This window comes from Diadema antillarum, unplaced genomic scaffold (assembly GCF_040938485.1).
Source record: "Diadema antillarum isolate AM-2024a unplaced genomic scaffold, OU_Dant_1.0 seq00000701_RagTag, whole genome shotgun sequence".
Classification (NCBI taxonomy): domain Eukaryota; kingdom Metazoa; phylum Echinodermata; class Echinoidea; order Diadematoida; family Diadematidae; genus Diadema; species Diadema antillarum.
The window spans coordinates 694,884-713,489 of NW_027271606.1; the positions used below are offsets into that span (position 1 = coordinate 694,884).

The window sequence follows — 18,606 nt, forward strand, 5'->3', positions numbered from 1 at the left end:
TAACTACTTCACACTGTCCAGCAGCAAAATTATTACAGCCAAAAAGCCCAGTTTTATCTAAAACCATTATACGTGAACTGAAACCGGTCTGATGTGTATTATGTCATTTTTTAAAATATATTTAAGGGCATGCTTATCCTATCAGTGTCCTTTTATTTTTTTATGATTCTAACGTAAAGCAACCGTATCAGCCTTCGAGCTGCTAGATTGTTATTTTATCTTTTTTAATACTTGCACAATAAACCATATTGAATCAATTTTCCTTCTTTGAATTATGTAAATTGTAATCTGTTTACTGATATTTTATGTGATATTACTGAAAAGAATATTGATTCATGTATGAAATTGTGTTGGAAGAAAAATAAATCAAACAATCAAACAAACACAAAGCGGATTGTCATTCCATTTGTCATCCGCTCAAGATTTTGAACGTGTCCAAAATCAAAATTTGGCTCCGGCGGATCTCTGCGAATTTCTACGAACAGCTAGCGGATACAGCCAACGTCAAGCGGGTCACGAACGACGAGCAACGGATGTGAGCGTATCTCCAAATTTTCGGATCCGTTGGGCATTCGTCTGTTACGGTCTTGAAGTGTGGTGGACACACGACAAGCAGTTTGACGCCGTATCGACCTTTATCTCCACAAGCCAGCTAGCGCACTCATTCTTCCCAGATGTAATTTCCCCCTGGAACGACCTCCCGTGTCTTCAAAACTAAACTAAAAAACTCAAAGCTCTCATAATTAAAGCAAAATAAACTTGTGCTACCACTCTCGTCAGCCCTGATTTACCCTTCCTAGCGGAGGTCTTCGGGGATAACTACTACAAGGTACAAGGTACAAGGTACAAGGCAGAAAGAGCAAGTAGCAGAATGAAGGAGAGAGAAAAGAAGCAGAGGAATTAAAGAAAGGATATTTAGAGATCACGATGATATAGGATTCATAAGATAATGATAATGTCTCCCAAATTGTTCGTTGTAAATCCGATATCTCAAACTCAATGATATATTGTCAAATATCTCTTTTTTTGGTAATGCTGCCACCAAATTTGTTCAGGTAATCCACTTGAGCCCTGCAAACAAATTTCTTGTCCCCAAATCGAGGGGTGGTGAGAGATAAGGAGGGAGGGGGGGGGGGGGGAGAGTAACTCGAGTGTAACTTCTAGCTACAAGAGAAATCGAACTTGAAACAGATTGTGAAATTCTCTGGTGTAAATTAAATATGGCGGGATCTAAGACTCTTCATATAGCTGCGTACTACAGGCCTCATGAAAATGACGAAGTGAATCTTGCAGAGCTTCAACGATCCCTGTGTAAATTGAATCGCGATCATATGGTAGTCATAGGAGGTGATTTTAACCTACCTAGATGGGATTGGGAAACCAGACAGGTGAAAGCATGTCATCACCCAGCGCTTCATCATGCTTTTGGTTCTGTGCTTGATGACCATGGGTTAACGCAGGTAGTTACGGAAACAACCAGGAAAGAAAACGTCCTTGATCTATTCCTAGTAAATAATCCAACGTTAGTCACTGATGTCTCAGTTGTACCAGGCATTTCAGATCATGATTGCCCAATTCTCACGATTGCTGGTTGTCCAACTCGCCAGAAGCTAGTAAGAAGGAAAATCAACATCTACAGCAAAGCGGATTGGGAGAAATTTGCTGATTTCATGCAAGATGTAGGCAAGGAAATTGAAGATAAGCTTGACTTTTGCTCAGTGAATGAGGCATGGGTTATATTCAAGAATGGAATAGAGAAGGGAATGACAGAGTTTGTTCCACATAAGATGACATCCAAAAAGAATGACATACCTTGGATTTCAAACAAGATTAAAAGGTTGATCAAAAGGAAAGATAGGTTGAACAAAAAAAAAGTCGGAACATGAAATTGAGAAACCACGGGATAGTCCCTTTTCAATTGCAGGAAGAGTTGAAAGCAGTTAAGAAATCGCTGCAACAGGAGCTAAGGAGGGCTTATTGGAATTATGTGGAATCTCTTTTTTCTATCGATGAAGATACCACAAAATTTGAGAGTATGAAGAGATTTTGGGGCTTCATCAAACACAACAGGACTGATAATACAGGTATAAGAGAACTGAAAAGTGATGGTATTACGATCACCGATCCGATTGCACAAGCTGAAGCATTGAACCAACCATTCAAAAGTGTTTTCACCAAGGAAACTCCCATACCGAATGACTTACTACCGGAAACGTCAGACTTTGAAGAAATGGAGGATATTTTGTTTACATCAAAGGGTGTAGAGAAGTTGCTTTATGGTTTGAAGATATACAAGGCCCCTGGACCGGATGGTATAACTCCACGAGTCTTGAAGCAGCTGGCAAAAATTCTGGCTCCAATTCTTTGCAATATATTCCGGTTGTCATATGAATTAAGTGAAATACCAAATGATTGGCGTGAAGCAAATGTTGTACCAGTCTACAAGAAAGGTAATCGATCTACTCCTGTAAACTACCGCCCCATTTCGCTGACATGTATTTGCTGTAAACTAATGGAACACGTTTTAGCCAGCAAAATTATGAAGCACGGGGACGAAAATAACATCATTTTTCCCCCTGCAATATGGCTTTAATTCCGTAAGAACATGTCATGTGAACAACAATTACTTGGTTTCACAAGTGATTTACACAGGAACTTGGATGCAGGGCGTCAAACGGATGTTATAATCATGGATTTCTCAAAAGCTTTTGACAAGGTTGGACATGAGCGGCTTTTACGTAAACTGGACTACTACGGTATCACGGGGAAAAATCTGGCAGAAATGGATTCAAAGTTTTCTCAATGGAAGAAGTCAGAGGGTCGTTTTGGATGGTATTAAATCTTCTCCAGTAGCGGTAGGATCTGGAGTGCCTCAGGGGTCGGTTCTTGGGCCTTGCCTCTTTCTGCTGTACATCAATGACTTGCCTGATGGTCTCGCGTCAAAGGTTCGCCTTTTTGCTGATGATGCAATTTCTTACATGACCATCGACAATCAACATCATACGCAAAATCTTCAAGAGGACCTAAACAAAATTGGTGACTGGGCGAAAAAATGGATGATGGATTTAATTGAACACAGATAAGTGTAAGGTTTTGACAATATCCAGGAAAAGAAGTAAGGTGCAACACCTATATCATCTGAATGGCGCCCCTCTTGAATCTGTTGAATCTGTGAAGTACTTGGGTGTAACCATCACTTCTGATTTGAAGTGGGCCCAATACATCAACAATACTGTCAATAAAGCCAATAACGTGCTTGCATTTCTAAAACGCAATCTTCGCATTGAATCTTCTGATGTTAAAGCCACAGCTTACAAAACGTTGGTTCGACCAATTGTTGAGTATGCTTCCACAGTTTGGGACCCATCTACCAAGAACGTAATCCACCAAGTGGAAATGGTCCAGAGAAGAGCTGCGCGATTCACTTTTAATCGCTACCATAATACCTCGAGTGTCACCAAAATGCTACAAGAACTTTACTTGATTGGGCCACTCTGGAACAGCGCAGAGAAAATGACAGGCTGATTACGATGTACAAAATACACATTAATCTTACTCCTCTTTCAGCACAGGACTATATCAAACAGGCTACTCAGTTAACGAGAGCCTCGCAACCACACTCCTATCAGGTACCATATTCGAAAACTGAATCGCATCGCCATTCGTTCTTCCCAAGAACGGTAAGGAACTGGAATTCCCTGTCGTCAGAAATTGTTTCAGCGCCATCTGTGATGGGATCATTTCGAAACCGTCTAACGGTTGATCACAGTGGCTAGCTATTTTCGTCAAATTTTCTATGTGCTTGTAAATATCTGTAAATAAATTGTATTACAATGTAAATAACACCAGTCTGCAAGAATCTTCAGTCTATTGAAGGAGGCAGACTTAATCACAAGAAGAAGAAGATGCATTATAACAAACACTGGGCCAATTAGAAAACTCCCTTCATTTTGAAACGCTATATGATTGGTTGAAAGTTTGTACATTATGCAAATGATACATCTAACCGCCAAGACACGATCAAACAACACTCGAATCTCCCGATCGATCAACAAAAAAAAAAAAAAAAAATCGATCGCATGAAATCCAAAGTGCTGCCACGATCCTGCCTGCTGCTGTAAAGAAACGCGATCGATCCTGTGCATTGCATGCAGCAGCTACTGCATGCGGATTGTAGTGATCGTGCATGTTCATGTTGTGTTAGACACGGTGGTACGGACCGGAGACCGACACACGTGTGCACGACGAAAAACGTGGTGAGTGTCGTGATTTTTCTATCTACTGACTGTTTCAGCAAGACTTCGTGGTCAGATTCTCCATGTCCAAGTCTTCAGCATGCTATAGGCAAGTTAAGATTTAAAAAAATGTCCCTTCTTTTCAGTAACTGTCACAGTATAAATACTCGTCATTTTGTCCGTGTTTCCCCTCACTGACACAGCTACAACGCCGCGACCGACCGCACCGATGATGTACCGCTACCTGTACCGTACCACCAGAGGCAAGCCGCTAGCGTCCTCCACCACACTACGCAACGCGTGTTCTAACATTGCTACAGCTTCTAAACTACGGAAACACCAAAGTCAAGAGCTCTGGAATCCCTTTAATTTGGGAAACACTCCTCAAAGCACGCCATGCATACTACATACAGTACGTACTATAACCATATTGGCAGGCCACCATGCATATTCGTTCAGAAATAAAGCAGTAAATTAAAGACACAAAGTCGGGTGAGGCCTGTATACAGCCAGTTCGGAGTTCCACTTTGCGCATGAGCAGAAACAAGGTCATTCGGACCACCAACAGGCATGTTGGTTTTTACTGGGATAAACATCTGTCATGTAATGATTATTCATGTAATCCTTATAAATGCCGCTTGCCAGCACATCCCCCTGACAGCAAAAGTGGTATTTGGCAATTTATCAATAGAAAGAGATTGTTAATACATCCAATGCAAAATATGAAATGGATGCTTTCTCACATATGGAAAACTTGCGCGCATTTGCTCCGGAGCGAGAGCACCGGTGCTTAACACGTGAAAAGATGCGTCATATCCCCCTCCTTTGGGACAAAAATAGCTCTGCACAAAAAACATGGCTATGAATTCAAAACCCTCGCCCTCCAAATGAAACTAGAATGTACCCTCTTTCTACTCCGTGTATTTCCCCCAAAAATAGGTTTGGGGAAATTAGGGCACTTTTCCTCTGAAATTCTGCTTCAAATCACCAAATCTTGAGTTTGTCTATGGCGGAGTACCCAAAATAAGCCATAATTTTCGGACATGCCCATATAAATCACAGGCTGTACTACGGAAGCTTAGTGAAATTGTTTACCCTCGCACTTCAAAATGAAGTAGAATGTTTGGGCTCTTCAGTGATGTATAACTTGCTTTGATTGGTCAGAGAGAAATTAGGGCACTTTTCTTGTCAAATCAAAGAATGTTTTACAAAACTGCTTGTGACTTTGCTAAAGCGTGCGAGCTTTTGTGCTGTCCATTGTACACAATTCCCCTAATGCTTACGGACAACGGACGAGTGTGCGTAAACAAACAATTGTGTTTGTGCTGTGAAACGAAGGCGGGAGAGTTCAAGTTATTCACAATTTTCGCTGGATATCATGCCTTTTGAATCGTCTTTCGTCCACATTATAACAGATTAGTCTTTATTAATATTCTGACAATCCTGCAGAGTGTATTACCACTTCTTTCAGAGCTAAATATTGCCAAATTCAAGGATCATCATGCGTATTTTGCTCTGCAGAGATGACTTGAGGTTGCAACAAGCCGTGCTTGAACAGACCATGGTTCAGTCCCATTAAATCAACAGGGGTGAATGAACCCATTATGTAGATACTGTACGCGTTGGTGCGTGTGCTCGTGAATGATCAACTTGTGTGGTGAAATGGAAATGCTGTTGTAGAAAATCTAGATTCCCGGTACTAAAAATACTAATATCATTTCATTATTAGCTGTCAGATAAAAAAGAATGGCTTCCATGTTCATGCATTCTGTCCCTCCAGTAAGCACACGCACGGTTCTCCCGATTCCCGTACAATGGACGAGTCTGCTCCTTCCCATATTATGCTCGAGTGCACTCGGCTGTTGGCTCTCGGCAACTACGTGCACTCTGGTCTGTCAACCCTAAATGCGCGAAATCGTGCGAAAGTTTTCCATATGGTGTGAAATGACAGATCATTCTGCTCATCTGGTCTACGCAAGTTTATTCTTTGTTTGAATGAATCCCATAAATTGTTACGTAAAGCTTATGCATTATGTCGCTCTGAAAACGAGTGAAGTGCCCCTAACCAACTGAGAAAAAAGAAAGGTCATTCGTACCAATGTGCCCATGAGCTAAAACTCCGAACTGGCTTATTTGATAGTGGCTACTGCATACGTACCTATGGATACCTATGGAAGATTCTGAACGCAGGCTGAGCCTCTATCATACTTGCCAACTCTACCGCATTTGGCGGTAGACTACTGCTTTGGAATGATTTCATTAGCATTCGAACTAGCGCTGCTCGCATAGGCATCCTGGATTCTACCGCTTTCTCAAATGAAAATGTTGGCAAGTACTGGTATGCTCTATATTCAGATCCAGGTTTGGTCCTTGAGATGAGCTGGATCATGACCAGGTGGCGAGGTGTCGAACTTAAATTTAACGGGTTCATTGTCCCAGAATTTATCCAGACCAACTTAAAAACCGAAGACACTGGGTGCGTCTATTAAATTTCTTGGTAAACTATTCCAAGGTTTCCTGATACGCATATAAAATGACTTTGAAACTAAATGCATGACTTAACTATTTAACAGAAAACACTTCTAATTCACAATTGACACACGCAATGTGTATGTATGCATCGTATACTGCACCAAAAACCTACACCGTATGCTTAACATGTGTGCTTGCACGGCACATTATACTCAGTACAACATACCTACACTTGCTCAGTCACGAGCAATAATTTACACTTGTTTTATGGACAAATATGTCTTCAGAAAACTCTGTCATTTGACCGTAGACTCCTCGCTAACACACAGGTGTTTTCCGAAATGCACACGTCTCTTTGCGTGCACTAGTCACGTAGAACATCAGGTTACTTTTCGAGAAGTGACTGGGGAAAATGATGCGTCAATTATGGAGCTGGTGCATGGCCTGATTTTCGTTTCAAACTTCTCGTATTGTGAATTTTGTTGTGGTGCAAAGGAGGAGCGCAAGTGTGTTCAACTCCTGTCTGTCTCTTAGATGCAATTGTGAGTGCCAGCTACATGTGTAATGTTCGTTTACGTTTGGCAATATATCGGTACTGCCTACATGTGTTTTCATGTGTAAATCACTTCCCAAATGATCGGTCTTCATTGCAAATTAAGCAGAGAATGAGATTAGTCGTGAAAAATTTGACATTCATGATTTCTTGTGTTATGCAATTGTATCTGCGATAAAATGTTGGTAGAAATAAGATTAGAAGAAAACTATTTACCCATTTATGCAGAGAGGCAACCGGATTATCAGGTAATTTTAATGTGCATTGGAACAGATTTAACGGAGTACCCGTTTAAGGGATACTAGTACCCGATTACGCGGAGAGTACTGCACATACATGCACTTGTGCACATGCATTGCGAGAAAGCAATCAATCAACGCTGAACATTTCGTAGTTTGGATTCTTTATCGTGCTGATGACCAGCTCGATACATCGGCATCTATGTCATAATGTTATTTTTAGAGCCTGTAGGCTGTAGGCCTTGTAAGTTGGCAAGTTTAATTCAAAATAGCAAAAAGAGGGAGATGGAAAAAATACAAATTCTGGTGGAAAAATACGGATTTTAGAGCTGCTGAGTACGGATTTGTGCTTCCAAAGGTTGGCAGCTCTGCTGATCAATCAACATGTGGCGTTATACATGAATGCTTTTAACCCAGACCTTGCAGCTAAAAAAAGTAGAACCGAGAAAGAAAGACAATATGAACAGACCAGGGTAAGAAATTACAGAAGGGAATGGGAGAGGGACCACACAAAACACCTACACACACACACGCACGCACGCACGCACGCACACACACACTGTGACTGTGCTAATTATACAAATGATGCACAGGATAGAGTGCGTGGTTCGCCTCGTGCATGTTTCACAATTGTAAATACCCTCGAGTGCGCTACATCTCCACTAACGCCACAAAATAATCCTGTGCATCATTTGTTTTATAAAATGGGTCGAAAATTCGAAAACTAACAGCATTTTTCACGTACCTTTGTGGGTCAAGATGTCCGAAGATGTTCGTCCCAAACATTTATGCACTTCGCACTCGAAAATCCCGCACATATAAGTATGAACGAAGGGGGGTTGGGTTTACGGACACTTAAGTTCCCGCATAAAAACTTACTTATTTTACATAGAATATGCACCCTTTACCTGAAAGACTTGATATAGACTCCTCATATAGGCCTACTAGACAACATACTCTGAAAACGGCGTGAGAATTTACCTGCTAAATCATTGGATTTGCCCTTCAAAGTGACTCCATGTACGCGTACGGTCCCACAACGCTTGGTCTACTGTACGTATAAGAGTATACGTATACGTACGCCACACATGTTATGCACATAAGGGAAGAAAGGCCGGCCGCCGGCCGGCATTCCGAACTAGAAGTTGTTTAGAGGATTGACAGCGCGTATGCATGCAATTCAAAGGAGCCGCCGCGCGCACAGACAATCGGCAATAGGATTTAACACGCAGTGCAATGGGACTAAAATAACCAGAGCACACGTGACTCATTTCAGCGCTTCCTATTGGCTACATTCTTGAACCCATGAGAGTGCGTTAGTGGAGATGTAGCGCACTCGAGGGTAGTTTGTGAAACATGCGCGAGGCGAAGCCGAGTGCATGTTGCACTACATTGTAAATGCCCAAGAGTGAGCTGCATCTCCACTAACATCACAAACTCAACCCTGTGTATTATTTGATTTATAAAATGGGTCGAAAACTAACAGCATTTTTCATGTACCTTTGTGGGTCAATACCACTCAGCTACATGCATGTAGCACTCGGAAATCCCGCACATATAAGTACTGTACGTATGTAAGAGTTATATGTATGCCACATGTTATGCACAAGAAAGGCTGGCTGGCAGCCCAGACTAGAAGTTGTTTACAGGATTGACAGCGCGTATTAGTAGTGCGCGACGCACTTGTAACAACTGATTGAGTGTGCACTGCTAGTGTAAACATTGTGATGTCAGTGACTTTACGCTTTTTTGCACGGCCGTGCAATAGTAAGAAATCATGCACACACACGTGGCTCATTTCAGCGCTTCCAATTCTCGCTATCGCCAATGACGTAAAAAGTACCCGGATGTGGCTTTTTCGTCAAGATTTAGTGCACTTGGTAGCAAGGGCACTTCCGGCGCGGGGCATAATTTGCACAACGCTAGCGTGCGCGTACGTGTACCTTACCTATAGCGCAGCGCCGACCACGGATACTTGTACAGTAGGCCGCTGTACCGCCCGAGCCAGCGAGTGGCCAGGCCTAGCGCCTGACTCGTACACTGTAGTCCCCGCCAGCGGCCGGCCTTGCATTAGCATGCACCATAGACAGAAAGATCCGTCTGTCCGGAGGACTCTTTTATATTTTGCCATTAACGCTGTCCTCCGTAGACGGAGGGGATCGGTGAAGCCAGACGCAGTCTCCGCGTAACATTCCCCGACGGACAGATACAGACCGATCTTTCGGTCAACATGCACCACTGCACGCAGCGCATAAGCTAATTACATGACACATATGGTACGGCGTACTGCTTGATCATGCGATCGATGTGCACATCACAGATCAGTCATCTCTGCATACGCTGAAAATATGCTGGAAAATATTCGCCCACCTGGATATACAGTATATCGTCATGGAATGCCCATCTTTTTTTTTATTTGTTCTCTGTCGAAATGTCACGAACACAATCGCGAACGAACAGTGATCTCGAACTTATTCCGGTCTCAGAAGCAATTACTTACAAGTAAGTACGTACACTGTACGTAGGCACTAGGCCTACTACCTAGTGCTATTATAATACTACCACTACTAGTAAGTCGCGCGTGCACGTACTGCGCTGTGGAGTCACCTGCAAACTTCACCCACGCGGCCACGTCACGTCTCGCATGCCAGTAAGGGTCCGATTTCTGCAGATTTTTTTCATTTATTGTCGTGCGAACAACACATGGCAGCTTCGCAGCAACAACCAATAGTCGTATTAACAGCAATTTCTTAAGAATGGAGAAATTTCAAATCATATTAAAGCTGTAATTCAAGTCGAGAAAACCGGAAGTACACGTAGAATACAGTCGGTTGTGTGTGTAAATAGCATTAGACACGTATCACGCGCGTACGAGCGGAAGTGACTTTGCTACCGGACTATCCCATAATGCACCGTAAATGACGCTTAAATCAATATCCGGGTACTTTTTACGTCATTGGAGATAGCGAGAATTGGCTACATTCTTGAACCCATTTTATATCTCAGGCTTGTGTCTGTGGAGAAATGCATGTCATATCCAAGGAGGTTTAAGAGATGGAGTTCCAACTGGCTGTAATTATTCAAACAGTTGTCACTTTTCTATTGATGTACAAACGAATTCCACAGGTGCATCTGTGCCTTTGGTGATGGGGTTTGATGCCGCCGTCTTGCTGAGCAATCTGTGAAGATTTATTTTGAAAGATTTAACTTAATGTTGGCTATATTTTGCTTGTTTATCTATTAAATGATACGGAATCTCACTTAATGATAAAGCTCATTAAACAAAGGGCAATCCTTTCAAGAATTATGTGCAAAAGTGTAAATCAGAGCTGTATCATGTGAAAGTGTTAAAAGCTGTACCCTCCTGGAAAGGTGGTTTTATCACTTTTCCACTTGATTCCTCCAAATGAAACTGATATGGAATAATCTTCGAGTATAATTATATATTAATAGTTATATCAGATTAGTGGCCAGGCACGGCCAGTCGAGTAATTTCATTTTCTTAACCCTTTAATTCTCAGTACCTCTGAACACACTTTCATTTCCCAGAACAATTTCTATAACCCATTCATTCCCAGCTCTCTTGTAGACTCATCCGAATCACAGTACCCTTTCTAAAACCCTTTAATTCTCAGTGCCTCTGTACACGCTCATTTCCTAGAACAATTTCTATAACCCCTTCATTCTCAGACCTTTTATAGATCAATTGAAATTACAGTACCATTTTCTTAACCCTTTAATTCTCAGTACCTCTGTACACGCTTTCATTTTCCAGAACATTTTATATAACCCATTCATTCCCAGCTCTTTTGTAGACTCATCAGAATCACAGTACCCTTTCTATAACCCTTTAATTCTCAGTACCTCTGTACATGCTTTCATTTTCCAGAACAATTTCTATAACCCCGTCATTCTCAGATTTTTATAGCTCTATTTTCTTAACCCTTTAATTCTCTGTACCTCTATAGACGCTTTCATTTTCCAGAACAATTTCTATAACCCCTTCATTTTCAGATCTTTTATAGATCAATTCAAATTACAGTACCATTTTATTAACCCTTTAATTCTCAGTATCTCTGAACACACTTTCATTTCCCAGAACAATTTCTATAACCCCTTCATTCTCAGATCTTTTATAGATCAATTCAAATGACAGTACCATTTTCTTAACCCTTTAATTCTCAGTACCTCTGAACACACTTTCATTTCCCAGAACAATTTCTATAACCCCTTCATTCTCAGATCTTTTATAGATCAATTGAAATTACAGTACCATTTTCTTAACCCTTTATTTCTCAGTACCTCTGAACACGCTTTCATTTCCCAGAACAATTTCTATAACCCCTTCATTCTCAGATCTTTTACAGATCAATTCAAATTACAGTACCATTTTCTTAACCCTGTAATTCTCAGTACCTGTGTACACCATTTCATTTTCCAGAACATATTATATAACCCATTCATTGCCAGCTCTTTTGTAGACTCATCCGAATCACAGTACCCTTTCTATAACCCTTTAATTCTCAGTACCTCTGTACATGCTTTCATTTTCCAGAACAATTTCTATAACCCCTTCATTCTCAGATCTTTTACAGATCAATTCAAATTACAGTACCATTTTCTTAACCCTTTAATTCTCAGTACCTCTGTACACGCTTTCATTTTCCAGAACATTTTATATAACCCATTCATTCCCAGCTCTTTTGTAGACTCATCCGAATCACAGTACCCTTTCTATAACCCTTTAATTCTCAGTACCTCTGTACTAGACGGAAAGATCCGTCTGTCCGGAGGACTCTTTTGTATATTGCCATTAACGCCGTCCTCCGTAGACAGACGGAAGGTTGTAGTACCCATTGCTGTGTGGATGTTCTTAACCACTGTCTCTATGGAAAATTGGGTGAGGTACCTCACCCTTCTCGATTGCGTCTAATTCACGGCCCTAGGTCGTCAAATTTAAGCTTGAATAGTTAAATCAACTATTCAAGAATAGACTACACTCACCAGATTAATGAATAATCCAATATTTCGGTCGAATTTTCAACGCAAAACACACATCAACCAGCCCGTCGCGTCGTCACGTTCAAACTGCAGAAACATACAGTATGAATCTATAATAGCCAATCACATGCGAGGTAGTTTCTACGTGTTTTTTTTTACTTAATAAAGTACCTCGCATGTGATTGGTTTACAGATTCAAAATGGCGTCCTACAGCTAGCGAACGGCGATGTTGCGATATGGATAAAATTTCTGCATTATAACCGCGTTACTGTGAGTATTTCGATTGCAAAATGTGAGAAATTAACCCCAAATATTGCTGCATAATGTGTCATGTCATGTCAAACTTGTTTGAATGTAAAAAAGCTGTCTGAAATTTGGTTTATCGTAACGTTTGATCTGTGCGCTACTGCCACACAGGAGCTGGCATCATTGACTTCGGTCTGTATACGGAGGGGATCCGTGAAGCCAGACGCAGTCTCCGCGGAACATTCCCCGACGGACAGATACAGACCGATCTTTCGGTCAACCTCTGTACATGCTTTCATTTTCCAGAACAATTTCTATAACCCCGTCATTCTCAGATTTTTATAGCTCTATTTTCTTAACCCTTCAATTCTCTGTACCTCTATAGACGCTTTCATTTTCCAGAACAATTTCTATAACCCCTTCATTCTCAGATCTTTATAGATCAATTCAAATTACAGTACCATTTTCTTAACCCTTTAATTCTCAGTATCTCTGAACACACTTTCATTTCCCAGAACAATTTCTATAACCCCTTCATTCTCAGATCTTTTATAGATCAATTCAAATTACAGTACCATTTTCTTAACCCTTTAATTCTCAGTACCTCTGTACACGCTTTCATTTTCCAGAACATTTTATATAACCCATTCATTCCCAGCTCTTTTGTAGACTCATCCGAATCACAGTACCCTTTCTATAACCCTTTAATTCTCAGTACCTCTGTACTAGACGGAAAGATCCGTCTGTCCGGAGGACTCTTTTGTATATTGCCATTAACGCCGTCCTCCGTAGACAGACGGAAGGTTGTAGTACCCATTGCTGTGTGGATGTTCTTAACCACTGTCTCTATGGAAAATTGGGTGAGGTACCTCACCCTTCTCGATTGCGTCTAATTCACGGCCCTAGGTCGTCAAATTTAAGCTTGAATAGTTAAATCAACTATTCAAGAATAGACTACACTCACCAGATTAATGAATAATCCAATATTTCGGTCGAATTTTCAACGCAAAACACACATCAACCAGCCCGTCGCGTCGTCACGTTCAAACTGCAGAAACATACAGTATGAATCTATTAGCCAATCACATGCGAGGTAGTTTCTACGTGTTTTTTTTACTTAATAAAGTACCTCGCATGTGATTGGTTTACAGATTCAAAATGGCGTCCTACAGCTAGCGAATGGCGATGTTGCAATATGGATAAAATTTCTGCATTATAACCGCATTTCTGTGAGTATTTCGATTGCAAAATGTGAGAAATTAACCCCAAATATTGCTGCATAATGTGTCATGTCATGTCAAACTTGTTTGAATGTAAAAAAGCTGTCTGAAATTTGGTTTATCGTAACGTTTGATCTGTGCGCTACTGCCACACAGGAGCTGGCATCATTGACTTCGGTCTGTATACGGAGGGGATCCGTGAAGCCAGACGCAGTCTCCGCGGAACATTCCCCGACGGACAGATACAGACCGATCTTTCGGTCAACCTCTGTACATGCTTTCATTTTCCAGAACAATTTCTATAACCCCGTCATTCTCAGATTTTTATAGCTCTATTTTCTTAACCCTTCAATTCTCTGTACCTCTATAGACGCTTTCATTTTCCAGAACAATTTCTATAACCCCTTCATTCTCAGATCTTTTATAGATCAATTCAAATTACAGTACCATTTTCTTAACCCTTTAATTCTCTGTACCTCTGTACACGCTTTCATTTTCCAGAACATTTTATATAACCCATTCATTCCCAGCTCTTTTGTAGACTCATCCGAATCACAGTACCCTTTCTATAACCCTTTAATTCTCAGTACCTCTGTACTAGACGGAAAGATCCGTCTGTCCGGAGGACTCTTTTGTATATTGCCATTAACGCCGTCCTCCGTAGACAGACGGAAGGTTGTAGTACCCATTGCTGTGTGGATGTTCTTAACCACTGTCTCTATGGAAAATTGGGTGAGGTACCTCACCCTTCTCGATTGCGTCTAATTCACGGCCCTAGGTCGTCAAATTTAAGCTTGAATAGTTAAATCAACTATTCAAGAATAGACTACACTCACCAGATTAATGAATAATCCAATATTTCGGTCGAATTTTCAACGCAAAACACACATCAACCAGCCCGTCGCGTCGTCACGTTCAAACTGCAGAAACATACAGTATGAATCTATTAGCCAATCACATGCGAGGTAGTTTCTACGTGTTTTTTTTACTTAATAAAGTACCTCGCATGTGATTGGTTTACAGATTCAAAATGGCGTCCTACAGCTAGCGAACGGCGATGTTGCAATATGGATAAAATTTCTGCATTATAACCGCATTTCTGTGAGTATTTCGATTGCAAAATGTGAGAAATTAACCCCAAATATTGCTGCATAATGTGTCATGTCATGTCAAACTTGTTTGAATGTAAAAAAGCTGTCTGAAATTTGGTTTATCGTAACGTTTGATCTGTGCGCTACTGCCACACAGGAGCTGGCATCATTGACTTCGGTCTGTATACGGAGGGGATCCGTGAAGCCAGACGCAGTCTCCGCGGAACATTCCCCGACGGACAGATACAGACCGATCTTTCGGTCAACCTCTGTACATGCTTTCATTTTCCAGAACAATTTCTATAACCCCGTCATTCTCAGATTTTTATAGCTCTATTTTCTTAACCCTTCAATTCTCTGTACCTCTATAGACGCTTTCATTTTCCAGAACAATTTCTATAACCCCTTCATTCTCAGATCTTTATAGATCAATTCAAATTACAGTACCATTTTCTTAACCCTTTAATTCTCAGTATCTCTGAACACACTTTCATTTCCCAGAACAATTTCTATAACCCCTTCATTCTCAGATCTTTTATAGATCAATTCAAATTACAGTACCATTTTCTTAACCCTTTAATTCTCAGTACCTCTGTACACGCTTTCATTTTCCAGAACATTTTATATAACCCATTCATTCCCAGCTCTTTTGTAGACTCATCCGAATCACAGTACCCTTTCTATAACCCTTTAATTCTCAGTACCTCTGTACTAGACGGAAAGATCCGTCTGTCCGGAGGACTCTTTTGTATATTGCCATTAACGCCGTCCTCCGTAGACAGACGGAAGGTTGTAGTACCCATTGCTGTGTGGATGTTCTTAACCACTGTCTCTATGGAAAATTGGGTGAGGTACCTCACCCTTCTCGATTGCGTCTAATTCACGGCCCTAGGTCGTCAAATTTAAGCTTGAATAGTTAAATCAACTATTCAAGAATAGACTACACTCACCAGATTAATGAATAATCCAATATTTCGGTCGAATTTTCAACGCAAAACACACATCAACCAGCCCGTCGCGTCGTCACGTTCAAACTGCAGAAACATACAGTATGAATCTATTAGCCAATCACATGCGAGGTAGTTTCTACGTGTTTTTTTTACTTAATAAAGTACCTCGCATGTGATTGGTTTACAGATTCAAAATGGCGTCCTACAGCTAGCGAACGGCGATGTTGCAATATGGATAAAATTTCTGCATTATAACCGCATTTCTGTGAGTATTTCGATTGCAAAATGTGAGAAATTAACCCCAAATATTGCTGCATAATGTGTCATGTCATGTCAAACTTGTTTGAATGTAAAAAAGCTGTCTGAAATTTGGTTTATCGTAACGTTTGATCTGTGCGCTACTGCCACACAGGAGCTGGCATCATTGACTTCGGTCTGTATACGGAGGGGATCCGTGAAGCCAGACGCAGTCTCCGCGGAACATTCCCCGACGGACAGATACAGACCGATCTTTCGGTCAACCTCTGTACATGCTTTCATTTTCCAGAACAATTTCTATAACCCCGTCATTCTCAGATTTTTATAGCTCTATTTTCTTAACCCTTCAATTCTCTGTACCTATATAGACGCTTTCATTTTCCAGAACAATTTCTATAACCCCTTCATTCTCAGATCTTTATAGATCAATTCAAATTACAGTACCATTTTCTTAACCCTTTAATTCTCAGTATCTCTGAACACACTTTCATTTCCCAGAACAATTTCTATAACCCCTTCATTCTCAGATCTTTTATAGATCAATTCAAATTACAGTACCATTTTCTTAACCCTTTAATTCTCAGTACCTCTGTACACGCTTTCATTTTCCAGAACATTTTATATAACCCATTCATTCCCAGCTCTTTTGTAGACTCATCCGAATCACAGTACCCTTTCTATAACCCTTTAATTCTCAGTACCTCTGTACTAGACGGAAAGATCCGTCTGTCCGGAGGACTCTTTTGTATATTGCCATTAACGCCGTCCTCCGTAGACAGACGGAAGGTTGTAGTACCCATTGCTGTGTGGATGTTCTTAACCACTGTCTCTATGGAAAATTGGGTGAGGTACCTCACCCTTCTCGATTGCGTCTAATTCACGGCCCTAGGTCGTCAAATTTAAGCTTGAATAGTTAAATCAACTATTCAAGAATAGACTACACTCACCAGATTAATGAATAATCCAATATTTCGGTCGAATTTTCAACGCAAAACACACATCAACCAGCCCGTCGCGTCGTCACGTTCAAACTGCAGAAACATACAGTATGAATCTATTAGCCAATCACATGCGAGGTAGTTTCTACGTGTTTTTTTTACTTAATAAAGTACCTCGCATGTGATTGGTTTACAGATTCAAAATGGCGTCCTACAGCTAGCGAACGGCGATGTTGCAATATGGATAAAATTTCTGCATTATAACCGCATTTCTGTGAGTATTTCGATTGCAAAATGTGAGAAATTAACCCCAAATATTGCTGCATAATGTGTCATGTCATGTCAAACTTGTTTGAATGTAAAAAAGCTGTCTGAAATTTGGTTTATCGTAACGTTTGATCTGTGCGCTACTGCCACACAGGAGCTGGCATCATTGACTTCGGTCTGTATACGGAGGGGATCCGTGAAGCCAGACGCAGTCTCCGCGGAACATTCCCCGACGGACAGATACAGACCGATCTTTCGGTCAACCTCTGTACATGCTTTCATTTTCCAGAACAATTTCTATAACCCCGTCATTCTCAGATTTTTATAGCTCTATTTTCTTAACCCTTCAATTCTCTGTACCTATATAGACGCTTTCATTTTCCAGAACAATTTCTATAACCCCTTCATTCTCAGATCTTTATAGATCAATTCAAATTACAGTACCATTTTCTTAACCCTTTAATTCTCAGTATCTCTGAACACACTTTCATTTCCCAGAACAATTTCTATAACCCCTTCATTCTCAGATCTTTTATAGATCAATTCAAATTACAGTACCATTTTATTAACCCTTTAATTCTCAGTACCTCTGAACACACTTTCATTTCCCAGAACAATTTCTATAACCCATTCATTCCCAGCTCTTTTGTAGACTCATCCGAATCACAGTACCCTTTCTATAACCCTTTAATTCTCAGTACCTCTGAACACGCTTTCATTTTGCAGAACAATTTCTATAACCCCTTCATTCTCAGATTTTTTTAGATCAATTCAAAATACAGTACCACTTTCATAACCCTTTAATTCTCAGTACCTCTGTACACGCTTTCATTTTCCAGAATATTTTATATAACCCATTCATTCCCAGCTTTTTGTAGACTCATCCGAATCACAGTACCCTTTCTATAACCCTTTAATTCTCAGTACCTCTGTACACGCTCATTTCCCAGAACAATTTCTATAACCCCTTCATTCTCAGATCTTTTATAGATCAATTCAAATTACAGTACCATTTTCTTAACCCTTTATTTCTCAGTACCTCTGAACACACTTTCATTTCCCAGAACAATTTCTGTAACCCCGTCATTCTCAGATTTTTATAGCTCCATTTTCTTAACCCTTTAATTCTCTGTAC

General features: G+C 40.6%; 1 protein-coding gene across 1 annotated transcript in view; it reads left to right on the forward strand.

Annotated features, from left to right (window-relative positions):
- Positions 1-4,189: 4,189 nt before the first annotated feature.
- LOC139737733 (piggyBac transposable element-derived protein 5-like) overlaps positions 4,190-18,606 on the forward strand; it is a 134,177-nt gene continuing 119,760 nt past the window's right edge. Inside the window, exons 1-2 of the mRNA XM_071648410.1 lie at positions 4,190-4,256; positions 4,439-4,647. The gene's annotated coding sequence lies outside the window, so the exon portion shown is untranslated. The remainder of the gene's footprint in view (positions 4,257-4,438; positions 4,648-18,606) is intronic.